This window comes from Zingiber officinale, chromosome 4B (genome assembly GCF_018446385.1).
Source record: "Zingiber officinale cultivar Zhangliang chromosome 4B, Zo_v1.1, whole genome shotgun sequence".
NCBI lineage: Eukaryota > Viridiplantae > Streptophyta > Magnoliopsida > Zingiberales > Zingiberaceae > Zingiber > Zingiber officinale.
The window spans coordinates 41,205,197-41,219,241 of record NC_055993.1 but is presented as its reverse complement, the minus strand read 5'-3'; the positions used below and the strand labels follow the sequence as shown (position 1 = coordinate 41,219,241).

The 14,045-nt window shown below is 39.5% G+C and overlaps 1 protein-coding gene across 4 annotated transcripts in view; it reads left to right on the top strand.

Moving 5' to 3' along the window:
• Positions 1-3,393: 3,393 nt before the first annotated feature.
• LOC121974990 overlaps positions 3,394-14,045 on the top strand; it is a 49,148-nt gene continuing 38,496 nt past the window's right edge. For 3 of the 4 annotated variants that reach the window (XM_042526318.1, XM_042526319.1, XM_042526317.1), the window contains exon 1: positions 3,394-3,717. The gene's annotated coding sequence lies outside the window, so the exon portion shown is untranslated. The remainder of the gene's footprint in view (positions 3,718-14,045) is intronic. The other variant, XM_042526320.1, reaches the window with a different exon arrangement.

The following is a 14,045-nucleotide window of genomic DNA, read 5'->3' as shown; positions in this document are numbered from 1 at the left end:
CCTTCCCTCTCGGTGAGTTATAAGTGAGCAGACTCTCACGACCAACGATCTCGCCTCAGTACGAGTTATAAGTGAGCAAGGCTCTCACGCCCAACGACCTTCCCGATTCAAGTTATAAGTGAGCATGACTCTCACGCCCAACGACGACTCTCGCCCCAGCGCGAGTTATAAGTGAGCATGACTCTCACGCCCAATGACCTTCCCGGTCGGCTGTCCCAGACTCTCTCCCCAGTGCGAATTATAAGTGAGCATGACTCTCACGCTCAACGACCTTCCCGGTCGGCTGTCCCAGACTCTCTCCCCAGTGTGAGTTATAAGTGAGCATGACTCTCACGCCCAACGACCTTCCCGGTCGTCTATCCCAGACTCTCGCCTCAGTGCGAGTTATAAGTGAGCAAGGCTCTCACGCCCAACAACCTTCCGGGTCGGTTGTCTCAGACTCTCACGCTGGCAATAGATCATCTATTGAAGGGTTTTGATAAAAGTGAGAAGGTGTAAGCACAGTCGCAAGCCATAGACACATCTCAAGCGTTTCACTTGCCGCGTCTAAATACTCATAAGTTATGAGGTGACGTAAAAAGGGGTAAGCCCAATGTTTTTATTGTGTTGATTACTTTTTTAGAAATGTTATAGAAATGCAGGAGTTCTATAAAAATACAAGAACACATGAACAATGTAAGGGGGACAATAATGAAAGTGGAAAGCAGAAGACAAGTTTTTATTTCGGTAACATCAAAGGTACATTCAGTAAAGGTCTCAATTACTGTCAGATACAAAAGCTGGCCCCTTTTCTCTCAAAAAGGCCTCTGCTTGAGTCAGTTCTTCCTGGACACTTTCAAGAGCGTGCCTCAATTGGCAGATGGTCTCGTCCTTTAGCCGGCTCTCTTCCTTCAGCAAGGCCAGTTCATCCTCATGTTTTATCTTCAAATACATGATATAATGAATTTGACTCTGAAAATCCGCCTGAGCTTTCATCTTGAGGGCTATTTCAGCCCTGGTCTTGTATTTGGCGGCTTGCCAGAGCTCCTCCATTTCGCGGCGAAGGGGAGTATGTAGATCCTTACTCAGGGTCATGTCATACAGAGCTTTTTCCTTAAGAGCTAGTTGATGGCGCAAGGAAGATAGCTCAGTTGGCTCCATGGGTTATACAGGGATTGCAGGGAAATAGAAAAGATAGAGATAGGGGTGTTGTTGCAGAGAGGCAAACTTTTTATAAGGAAGGAGAAGGTGAAGGAGTTTCCTCGGAACTTGAGGCGGTGCTCGGAAAACAGCATAACATTTATGGGAAGAAAGTGCGCCCAGAAGTTGAGGAGTCCTTATGAGTTTAGAAGGAGATTGTTCCTCTCTCAAAATGCAAGGAAACTTTACAGCATAGAGATAAAAGACAGGTCGGCAAAGGAAGCGGGAACCAGGTCAGTTAACACAAAGAGTGGGGGTCTAGTCAGTCGGACCAGAGCCTCCTTCGACTAGACTTGAGGGGGAGGCTTGTGATACGGTGCATGTTTCGTGGGGTCGGTAGGATGATGTGGTTACGAGTCAAAGTCGCAAGAGGGTCAGAAGTCAAGCCTTCGTAGACGGTCAACAGTTAAGCTGACGTGGAGGGCAGGAAGGTCAGAAGTCAAGCCTTCGTGGTCGGTCAACAGTCAAATTGACGTGGAGGTCAGGAAGGTCAGAAATCAAGCTTACGTGGCCAAAGTCAAAGTCGCAGCTGACAAGGCAGTCGAAGGAGGGAGTTATAGGCTGGACAATCGGTCAAGGACCGGGCCCACGGGCCAGGTATAGCTAAGGACGGGGACTACAAACAAACAGGTCTGGTACAGACCCCGCGCGCAGGTCGGGACATCCAATCCAAGGATCACAGGTCTGGTTACAGACCACGCGTGCAGGTCGAGACATCCAATCCAAGGATCATAGGGATGGTTACAGACCCAGCGTGCAGGTCGGGACATTCAAGCCAAGGAGTAGAGGTCTGGTTACAGACCCCGCGTGCAGGTCGGGACATCCAATCCAAGGATCACAGGTCTGGTTATAGACCCTGCGTGCAGGTCAGGACATCCAAGCCAAGGATCACAGGTCAGGACATTCAAGGCAAGAATCACAGGTCTGGCTACCGACCTAAAGTGCAGGTCGGGACATCCAATCCAAGGATCACAAGTCTGGTTACAGACCTGGCGTGCAAGTCGGGACATCCAAGTCAAGGGGCAGAAGGTTAGACAGACCCAACATACAGGTCAGGACGTATAAGCTAAGGATAGCCGTGAGCAGGAGACGAGTCTGGATACGGACCCAGAGTGCAGATCGAGATATGCAGATCGGAGGTAGCAGATGACAAAGGCAGATCTGGATACGAGCTTAATACAGAACGGGACATGCAAGTCAAGGGCAACAGTATATAAAAAACAGGACGGGTCCAGATCTCGGATTACAGACTCGTTGCCCATACACTACCAGACAAACAAGCCAAGGAATCGTAACCACCTATCCGAGAATGTCAGAGAATAATCAGTGTCAGGGAATATGCTAACAGCCATGGAAGAGACGCGTGTCAATCACCACCAGACAAAGCCGTCCGACATTCTCTGATACCCGTTGGACCCAGAAACTTTCATTGCAGTATAAAAAGGGATGCCTTGTCCCTTATGCAGGTACGCCCACTCGTCATTTTTCACTAGTCCTTTACTTCTCGTCCTTTTTTCTGCGATTTCTGGAGAAAAAGTACCTGACTTGAGCGTCGGAGGGCCTGACCCGGGGACCTTTTCCCTGGTTTCTGGTCTCTAACGACAGGGGACTCGTCTGAGTGTGTGCAGAGCTACAATATCAGCGTTAGGGTCACCTCTCTCCGCCGGCCGCCCGTGCGAACCTTTCTAAGGGGGTACCAGGTAGATTCATCGCTTCAACGACTCTCCGTCAATTTTCTGCACAACAAGGCCCATCTTCATTCGACTCAGCTTTCGAACAAGATCAATACTAATAATCAGTAGTCATCTGTTATTTATCTCTTTATGTTAATTTAAAGACAGAGTAACGGAGACGTTGAACGAATGAATTTACTTTTTTTTAATCACATGAATAATTCTAGATGCCCCTATGAACCGGCGTATATAATTTATATAGGATATTGTTACATGTAAATTTGAAGTCGATTTTCACCTGATTTAAAATGTCATGTTTATTAAGATAATATGGCGCCGGAGGAACGTCAAAGTGACAGTTTATTTTTATTGATTTATTTTTACCCGAACTAAAATTCGCCAAACACTTTATTACCGTAGATCCCATCAAGCTTAAAGACTGTAGCAGGAGACACCTTCCTTTTAATAAGGTGCCTTTGCCGGTCAAATATTCCTACACGACTATAAAAATGATGATGGTATTCATGGGCACGTCAGGAATAGTCCAAAAAGGTTCAGGTGGGATCGGGACAACCAATTTCCCTTCCTTCACCTCTCTCTCTCTCTCTCTCTCTACTCGGAAGACGTCGCAAAACAAACTACACGAATTACAATCTTTAATGCAAAAAAAAAAAAAACAATTCAATTGTTAGGAGTCATCGTAGTATCTTGTGTATTTTGTTTTGGAAGAAGAGCTAAAGGCAGCTACAGCTCGGTCGGAGCGACGAGGCCTCGGAAGAGACACCAGCGCAGCGAGGAGAGAGAGCCAGAGCTAAGGAACGTCCGCCCTCGACGCCTGGTTCGACTACTCTCTGGAGAAAAAGAGGTACGGTTTCGATCAGCATTGTGTACTTTTTTACCCTGGCTTAGGAAGGAAGAAAGGAAGCGGAAGTGTGTTGAACTCGAGGCCTCTCTGAGTCTCTTGGATTGGGTCTGGTATATTTACCCTAAATTTTTTTAGTTTGGTCGAAAGGGAAGCTTCTTTTCCTTGATTTGTGATGGAAAAAAGTTAATTGTTCAAGCGAGAGCTGGATTGGATTATTTCTCGATTCTGTTTTCTTGATTAGGGTAGGGTTCTCATCATAGATAGCAGAACTTGAGAATATAAATCGGGGTTGAAACTTCAAAGCAACACTCAACAGCAGTAGATTAAAGTCCTTTTTTATACGTCTACATAGAACCTAGAGAATTTGTAACCATATTTCAAAGTTGGTTGTGCAGTGTAGTTCTTGACAAAAAGAAAAATATGCATTTTTTTTTAAAACACTATCAGATAAGGACGGTGTCATTTTTGAGAGATCAATTTGAATACGCAGGTAGACCCAGAGAAAATCATGTTTCTTTCTTATCCATGTCTGGACCACTTTGCTTGATCACAAAGATTAAAGGCCCTTGTTAAGCATTGGGCCCCAAAGCTACATTGTTTATTAATGTGAGAGATTTTTATGTTTAAATTTGCAATTAAAAAATTCAGAAGCTGGTAATGCTTTGCTAGGGAGTGTTCTGGTTTATGCCTCCTGCATTATAGGCACCAGTTTCTTAGATCTATACTGGTCTTTGTACTTCATTTTGAGTAGCACAGGCAAACAGTAGTTCTATATAATGGATGACAATGGCAGGGAAGATTCTCTTACATCGAAGTTAATAGGTATTGATTTTTTTTTCTTGCATCCTATTTTACCAATATAGAAATTTAGGTAAGTTTTTAAATAACACATGTAGCAAAAGAACATATCCCTCTCATGCTTCAAATAACAAGACTGCCAAAGTGACGAAACACCTCACAAAAGTAATCTTAGCCATAGAGGAAACGGTGCCCATACAACCCACTCTATAGATAAGAGTTTTTCCCTTAGCCACTAATCAAACCTTTAGCTGATCCACAATGCTTGTAGGAGATGTGTTTGTTCACTATGAATAACTGTTGAAATGCTCCTGTAAGGGTTTTACACTTGATGTGATCAAAAAGATATCTCGGAGATCAAGAGTTATGGCTTGGGGTTGTTGAATATGTGTGGTGATCTCTATGTCAGATAATACAACTGAAAGAGATTACTAATCACTTCATAAGTTCATAACATATACCCATGTATAGATCTCTAGCATGCGTTCAAGTCTCACAGCACGAAAAGAATCACAGGAAATGCCTGTGAGGGTCAATTAGCCACCAAAGAAGAGCAAGCAACTATGCGTTGATAGTTCCCATGAACCTTTGATAAGCTCTTTGATATCGGTAGCTCCATTTGTCTTAACCCATGAGTCAAACATGAATTATTGGACTCTACAAAGCATAATTCTTCCCATTAAATTTTTTTTGTGGTAATATATATGGATTGTGATTCAAGGAAGCAGTAGATCTAACATGTGATAACGTGGTTGATAACGACGAGTGCACACACTAGAAGAGCAAGGCCTAGATGTGGCAATTGGGTAAGGTTGTTTGCGACCTAGTGCGATTCGGTTTGGGTTGTGCCTGGCATGAATTGATAAGGGCTAGGCTATATGGAGCATGGCCTACCTTAGTCCACGAGTCGAGTAGAGGTGGCTATATGAGTCAATTTGGTAGTTCACTATAGATGTTCTTGCCCATGACCTTGAGTCGACTAAAGAGTAATTCAATTAGAGTGATTTGAGTTAAATGGGTAGTTGACTGTCAAAAACAACTCACTCTATGTTTGAATGAGTTGATTAAGGAAAGTATCTGTCGAAGGATAAGGTTGCAACAAGAGTCATATTTAGCTAACTGGCACGTGTTGATTTAAGTTGATTAAATATGACTGGAATCACAATCATTTGGAAGATAGCCATGCAATTTTATCCAATTGAGTCGACTATCAGGTGTTGAGTCGACTGGATAATTATTAAGTTGACTAAATACAATAGTTGGCCGATAGGTCTTTTGTGATCAATGCTTTAGTTGACAAGTGAGGTTCTAAATCAACTGGAATTAAATAGAATAGTTGCATGAAGCTTAGCCAAGCTCATTTTGCTCACTCTAAATAGAGGAGCAAAGAGATCTTGACTAACTATGATCAAGAGATGATTCTACCACCACTCCACTTCTCAAAAGATCTTTTGTTGTCTTTATTTATAGTATTGTTTTATAAGAGCTAAAGGCCTTTATTTTCAAGCTTTACAAGTTTTCTTATAGACATTCTTTACAATTTTTTTGCTTATGTGTAAGAAAAGATAACTTGTGTGAGGTTTCTCCGCCTCCCTCTAGAAGGAGAACAAATCAAGTAGGTCATGGGTATGACTAGGAAATTTGAACTACGTTAAATGATTTGTGTTAGAATTACTTGATATGTTTTTATTCATCATGTTTTCAATACTTATCTTTAATTTTGACTAACATAAATGTTCAATCCTTGCATTTGCAAGAACATCAAAAAGAATCTATGATTCACATGTCCGCACCGCGCCTATTCAATCCCCTTGTAGTTGTGCCACCAATTCTAACACAGGCTACATTGGTGGAATTTGTAGAAATAGGTATAATAGAAAGTCTATACATCATAATTAACATAATGATTTGAATGATCTAATTTAGGATGATATGATTTTTATTGACTTGATAAATCAAGCAAAAATTTATTGGTTTCTCTAACAATGAGTTTGTAAGAAATGAAGTCCAAAGGATGTGTTGGAATACATCTGAACTAACTAAGTTTCCAGATAATGTAATCTCAACTTGATCCATGAAAATCTCATATTTTGAGTTTAATGAGTGACAATACATCTAAAGCTAAACCAAGGTCCAAATTTACTGTCATCCGAAGATAATGCCACTTGGGTGATGATAGGATAAAGATAGGTTGAGCTAATTGTTGGTTCTTAAGTTGTGATTGAGCTTAATCATATACTTTAATTGACAATAAGTTTAACATAGATAGTGTTAGTATTAGCCCTAAGAGCTAATTATGAGACGATTAAGCTTATTGGGTTAATGACTAATCTAATATACTAATCCAACCCATTAAGAGGTTAATGAAGATTAATAGAGATTAATTTATCATTAATCACAGAAGACCAAGAGACACAAGAGGGTTAATGTCCATTAATAGAGATTAATGGATAATTAATCAAAGGAAGACTAAAATCCAAATGACTTTGGTATTCCTTGGATGAGTACAAAAGGTTTGTCTCATTCATTTTCGTGTAAGAGAATGTCTTCTTCCTCCTCCTTCCTCTTTGGCCGAACCACTCTTGCTTGCTAGCACAAGAAGGTGGTTCTTCTTCGAAGCCGTGTTCGTGTGACAGACAGAACGTGTTCGTGTGGATACCGTAGAGACACGAACGCTTGATCACGTTGAGATCTGCATCCAAAGAAAAGTTAATGTTGGGATTGCGAAGGGCACGCAATAAAGGTATAACTCCCTTTAACAAAATTAGTATATGGTTTTTCCTTCGCATGAATCTTCTGGAAAGGATCTAGTCAGTTTTTCCGCTGCCCTTTCTGCTTGTTTAGCGCTCTACATCCTTACAGATAGTTCAAACTAATTATTTTGTCATGGATTTGTAGTTATCATAGGTCATCAGATCAATGCAACTTGATTAAAGCATTTAAAAACAAGTGTGAAGTGACTTAGAGTTTCCATCTCTATAAAAGTGTCAAGCTTTATGTCAATAAGAAGATTTGTGTGTATTATAATTTTGCTTTTTGGGTAGATTGTTGCAAGAGTAGTGCTAAGCATCTAAATAGAGGTAGGTTGCCTAGGGAGCTTCATCATAAAGCAATTTGGCACCTATTAATGTGTTTGGGTGGAGTTCCATATTTTTTTCAAAGCAAGTATAGAAAATTACTTGCTTTTGGTGTATGGATTTCTAGATTGAGGCTCGAATAAATAGAATGCTAAACCATAAGGTGTCCTAGAATATGTAGGAGACTTAGATGTGTCAAAATGTCTTTTAGGTTTTTTAACGTGACCTATAAGCTTTGGCTGGTTGACCTAAGGGGCATACTTAGTTTTGGTGACTTGAGTTTGTTTTGCGTGACCACAGTTTACCTTGTATTCGAAGGATAGTTGAACAATCTGTTGGTCCCGGTGCGACCGGCAGGGGGGGGGGTGAATTGCCTAAAATTATAAAAACATCCTTCTCGGAACTTTCGTCTAAAGTTAATACAAACACTTTTAATAAACGAAACTAAAATGCATACAAAAAAGTATGAGACAAAAATATTTACTTGATTTGCAACTGGGGACATTACTAATCCAAGGCAAGTGAAGCTCAACTAACAGACTCCTTCGACACAAGTTGGAGGCGGAGAAGCCTCGTACAAGACGTTGAAAGCACAAAATTTGAAAAACAGAATAGAAATTCGATTACAGGGTTGTGTTGAATGAAGAAGACCAGTGCTCTTTTTATAGCTCACTGGTTGAAACTAGTCGTTTACTGACGTAACAACTCTGGGTGCTTGGACTCTCTCCGAGCGCTTAGCGAGGCAAACTCTATCATCACGTAATGACTTCGTGATTGAATTTTGTTCATGTCGGGCGCTTGGACCATATTCAGGTGCTCGGACCGTTGTTGACGTGAACCCGAAAGTGATCCACAGCAATGACACTGCGACGAGGTGCCTGGGAGGCGCCTTGGTGGTCCTGGCGCCGGGACGGTTGTAGCGCCCGGACGGTCCTGGCGCCTGGACGGTCTTAGCGCCCCGACGGTCCGGGCGCTCGGATGGTCCAAGCGCTCGGAGCAGTCAACCTCAGGCTGACCGTTCGGCACCTTCTCCAGTTGTTGGCTCCTTCTCTTGTCGCTTGGGTGATCCTCCAGCCTTCCAGAGTTGAGTTCATGCGAACCCAACTCCGACCTTCTCCTTGAGTCGTCTTTCACTGGCTTCTCGTCCCTTGCAAGTGCCGTGCATGTATTTCTCGCTCCACCGGTGTACTCTTTTGCAACTTCTAGTCTCTCAGATGCACCGAGCCAGTCGACTCAATTCTCGTGCCATCCTTTTCGTCCACTATGTCTTCCACTCGACTTCTAGTGTTCGTAAGCTCCTGCACACTTAGACACAAGGATTAAACACAACAGGACCTAACTTAACGGTTGACCACATCAAAACTAACCCGGAGTACTTACAATCTCCCCTTTTTGATGTGCATCAATCAAAGTTAAGTTAGGGTTAAACCAAAATAGTAAAGTAAATAAATATGCAAAAACTAAATGCAATAAATAAATATAGATGCAATGTAAATAAATCTTCCCCCTAGACTTAATCTATTATTTCTCCCCCTTTGAGCACATTAAAAATAGGGGTAAAAATATCAAACAATAAATTTTGAGATAAATTCTAAGGGTTGCAGATACATTTACTAAACTTAGAAAAATTTTGAGAATTATTTTTCGAAAAGTTGAATTTTTATGATTTTAAAACCAGTTTTAGAAGAAATAATTTTAAAATTATTTATAATCATTGAAAAATTCTGAAATTTTTTTCCATGATTAGGCATATTTAGCAAAAATAGTGACAAAATATTCATGAATAAGCAAAATTAATATAAGCAGTAGTAATTTATTTTATTCAGAGAGATATAATTTTTCAAAAAAAATTTGTTAAAAAATATATTTCGAGCTTAAAAAAACTTGTAACTTTTCCTATGTAAAGCAGAAAGTATATCTGTAGAAAAATTAAATTTTCGAAGAATATCTTTTTGTGAGTTTTTAATATTAAAAACTGATATTTTGGTAAAAAATTTGTAGAAAATTCATCAGGTCAAAATATTTTCAAAATTTTCCTATTGATAAGTAATAAAATTCTTTTTGACGAAAAAATTAAGATCTAATTAATTTCGAACAGAGAGGATATGAAACAATTTATTTGAAAATTTTGACAAATTTAAACATGCAAATAAAATATTAAGGCAAATAAAAATGAGCACATGCATGAAAATTTAACCTAAGCATGATTTTGGAACCAATATAGGTTTCTACCTACTGAATTAATTAGAAATTTTCTTGGTATATAATTTCTTGTTATTTTTCTAATTTGTCCCTTATAAAATCTATAATACCAATTTAGTCCTTGAAAATTTCTAAGTTTGTGGGAACCTGCATTATCCTTTTCCAATTGATCTAATTTTTCTTTTAACTTAGCATTTTCAATTTGTCAAAATCCTCTAATAAACATGATTTTGGTAAGATTATTTTATTTCTAAATTTTCCTTTTTCAATTTTTCATTTTTTGTTTTCAATTTACACATTGATTTAGACATGGACTTCATTCTAAAATATAATTGATCAGGAGGTAAGAGACATACCTCACTTATCATGTCGGATCTGAAACTAGATTCTCCCCCTGCATCGTTTGATTCATCTGATGTGACTCCCCCTTCATCGATGCTAGTTTTCGAGTTGCTTGGTTCTTCGTGACTAGCCATTAGTACCAGTTCAACATAGGCTTCTATTTCAAATTCGGATGAAGAACTTTCATCCCAAGTGGTCTTGAGATTTTTATGCTTGGTTCGTCGTGACCCTTTGTCTTTCTCCTTCTTGAGCTCTGGGCAGTCATCCTTTATGTGTCCTTCTTTCTGACAATTGTAGCATCGAACCTTTCTTTTGCTCCTTGGATTTTTCCTAGTCTGCATTTCTTTAAACTTATTAGATTTAAAAAACATTTTAAATATCCTTACCATATATGCTTCTTGGTTTGCATCAAGATATGAGTTCGACTCTGGCTCGTTCTTCTCATTGGCTTTTAGTGCTAGGTTCTGACTTAGCTCTTTTCTTGTACTTGCACATCTAGATTCATGTAATTCTAAAGTCGAAAAAAGTTCTTCTAAGGTTTACCTCCAAGTCCGTAGATATATAGTAGGCGTCTATTATTGAGGCCCACTTTGGAGTTCTGGGAAAGACGAACATATTGAGCAGTCTCGATGAATTATTTCTCCAATAACACTTATCATTGAATTGTTTTATCTTCACGTGTAGTTGAGCCATCGTCTCACCTTTTTCTAAGCGGAGGTTTGTTAACTTACTCTGAAGAATATCCTATCTTGCAAGCTTCGCTTCGGATGTGCCTTTATGAAGCTCCAGGAATTTCTCCCAGAGTTCTTTGGCCGAGGAGTATCTTCCGATGTGGTTGACTTCTTGAGGCGGTAATACACTTAACAAGTGGTATTCCGCTCTACTTTTGGCTACGAAGTCACTTTGTTTCTTATTCGTCAAAAGGTTTTCTTCTTTATCTTCTCCTTGTTGATCCTTGGGAACTACAAAACTATACTTGATTATTAAAATCATTTCAAAATCAGTTTTTAGGAATACCTCCATTCGGCGTTTTCCATGTGTGAACTCCTCAAATTTTGGCCGATTGAGGCTTGGTCCGACCATCGATTTCTTTATTTCAGTTGACGGTTAGTCTTTCTGAAGCGTCCTCGTTCTGATGCCAATTGTTGGTCACGGTGCGACCGACAAGAGGGGGTGAATTGTCTGAAATTACAAAAACACCCTTCTCAGAACTTTTGACTAAAGTTAATACAAACACTTTTAATTAATGAAACTAAAATGCATACAAATAAGTATAAGACAAAAGTGTTTACTTGGTTTGCAACCGGGGAGGTTGCTAATCTAAGGCAAGTGAAGCTCAACTAGCAGACTCCTTCTTCGACACAAGTCGGAGGTGGAGAAGCCTCATACAAGACGTTGAAAGTGCAGAACTTGAAGAATAGAATAGAAATTCAATTACAATAAGTGTTGTGTTGAATGAAAAAGACCAGGGCTCTATTTATAGCCCATCGGTCAAAACTAGTCGTTTGTTGACGTGGCAACTCCGGGCGCCCAGCGAGGCAAACTCTATCTCCACGCAACGACTTCGAGATTGAATTTTTTCATGTTCGGGCGCTTGGACCATGTCCGACCGCTCGGACCGTTGCTAACGTGAACCTGAAAGTGATCCACAGCAATGACACTGCGACGAGGCGCCTGGGAGGCGCCTTGGTGGTCCAGGTGCGCGGAGCAGTCAACCTTAGGTTGACCGTCCGACGACTTCTCCGGTCACTGGCTCCTTCTTCGATTGCTTGGGTGATCTTCCGGCCTTCTAAAGTTGAGCTCACCCGAATCCAACTTCGGTCTTCTCCTCAAGCAGCCTTCCGCTCCAACTTCTCATCCCTTGGAATCGTTGCGCGCGTCCTTCTCGCTTCACCAGTGTACTCTTCCACAACTTCTCGTCCCTCAGATGCATCGAGCCTGGCAACTTGATTCCCGCGCCATCCTTCTCGTCCGCTACGTATTCCACTTAATTTCTTGTGTTCCTAAGCTCTTGCACACTTAGACACAAGGATTAAACACAATATAACAGAATTTAACTTAACCTAGTTGACCACATAAAATTAACCCGGGACACTTACACAATCATCTTATGTTAGTCAACCAAATGTGATGCACTCAAAACCTTAGTATTGAAGTTTTCCTTTTGTTTGAAGGTGGGCCAACCAATATTTCTTCAACCAAATTTCTTCCAAAGAGAGGTTAGTGTTGGTTGCTACTCGGAAAATCTAATGGTTCCACTGTACAAAAATTTTGTACAAAGGTCTGAACCTTTTCCTAGCTACCATGTGTTCTTTTAAATTAAACTTGGATCGCCTGCGGAACTTAACACGTTTGATCCTAAGTTTAATTTATTTGTTCTTTTAGGTTTAGACTTGGACTCGATCTCTGCGGAACTTAACACGTTCGATCCAAATCACCTAGGTTATTAATTCCATTAAATATTAATTTCCAAAATTGGCTTCGAGGCTGCATGGCGAGGCACGACCTTCTTGGATATGCACCGCCTAAACAAAGCCTTTTAAGAAAGCTAATATTTAATTTCCTTAAATAACTTTAGTCAACCAAAAGAACAATCAAATCACAAGGAAAAGAAAACAAAAGAAAAACACGAAAACAAATTGAAATACTATGTCATGCTGCCTCTTGTATTTGGTATTTTTACATGGAGATAAAACTAACATGATGCGGAAAACTATATTAGTTATACCTTACTTAGTAGATAATGACCTCTTGATCTTCTACCGTATTCCTCTCCTGGACGTTGTGTGGCGGCGACCTTGAGATAAGAAACAGGCACCTTCTTCTTCAGTTTACTTCTCGATCAAACTTCTCCTAGGATGAAGAGGTTCCACCACCACTGCTCCAAGGGATGCTAGAAACCAAGCTTTCTTTCTCTCCTTCTTCTTCTTCTTCTAAACGATTCGTACCATGAATCTCATGAGAAGGATGAGGTTCGGCCGTGAAGAAGAGGGAGGATGGTACGCAAGGAAGAAGAAAAGAGAAAATAGAATAGAGTTCTTGTGAAGCCTTCTCTACTTTTATAATCCTTGATCTTGGCAAATAAGGAATTTTAATAAAAACTTCCTTAATTCCTTTGCCATGAAAAATAAATTTAATTGTTATAAAATCAATTTCTCTTTTATTAATCAACATGGCCGGCCATAATAATCTAAGCAAAGGAAATTTAATTGATCAAGAATTAAAACCTTCCTAATTTGTTTTCGGAAATTTTAAAATAAAATTTCTCAATAATTTTATCCCTTATTGGTTTATAAAAGGAAATTTAATAAATTAAAATCTTTCTTTTAGTATAAATAAAAGTTATCTCTAAAATTAAAATCTCTTTTAATCTAAATAAGGAAAGATATAAAATCTTTTCTTAATCTCTTGTAGAAACTTATAAAGAGAATATTTAATTTTAAACTCTCTTTAAATCATGAATATTGTTAAAAGGAAAGTTTTCTTAAAATTTAAAATCCACCTTTTTAATAATAAGGAAAGATTTAATTTTAAACTCTCTTTAAACATGTAGATGATTTCTGAATAAGGAAAGTTTTACCAAAATTAAACCTTTTAATCTCAAATAAGGAAGAGATTAATCTCTTCTCGTAATCTTTGTGAAAGCTATAAAAGAAATTTTAATTTTAAACTCTCTTTAAAACCATGATATCCATAAGAAATAATTTTAATAAAATCCTTTTAATATTCTAGTGGTAAGCACCTAAACTTGGGACCTGCTTTGGCGGCCACCAACTACTTCATTTCTGGGCCGACCACAGCTTGGGTTCCGAGTTAGCTTGGCAGCCACTATTGGATGGGGGAAGAATGGTATGTAGTGGGTATAAATCTACATATCTGAGGCTACGATAGGACCGAGAGGAGGAATTG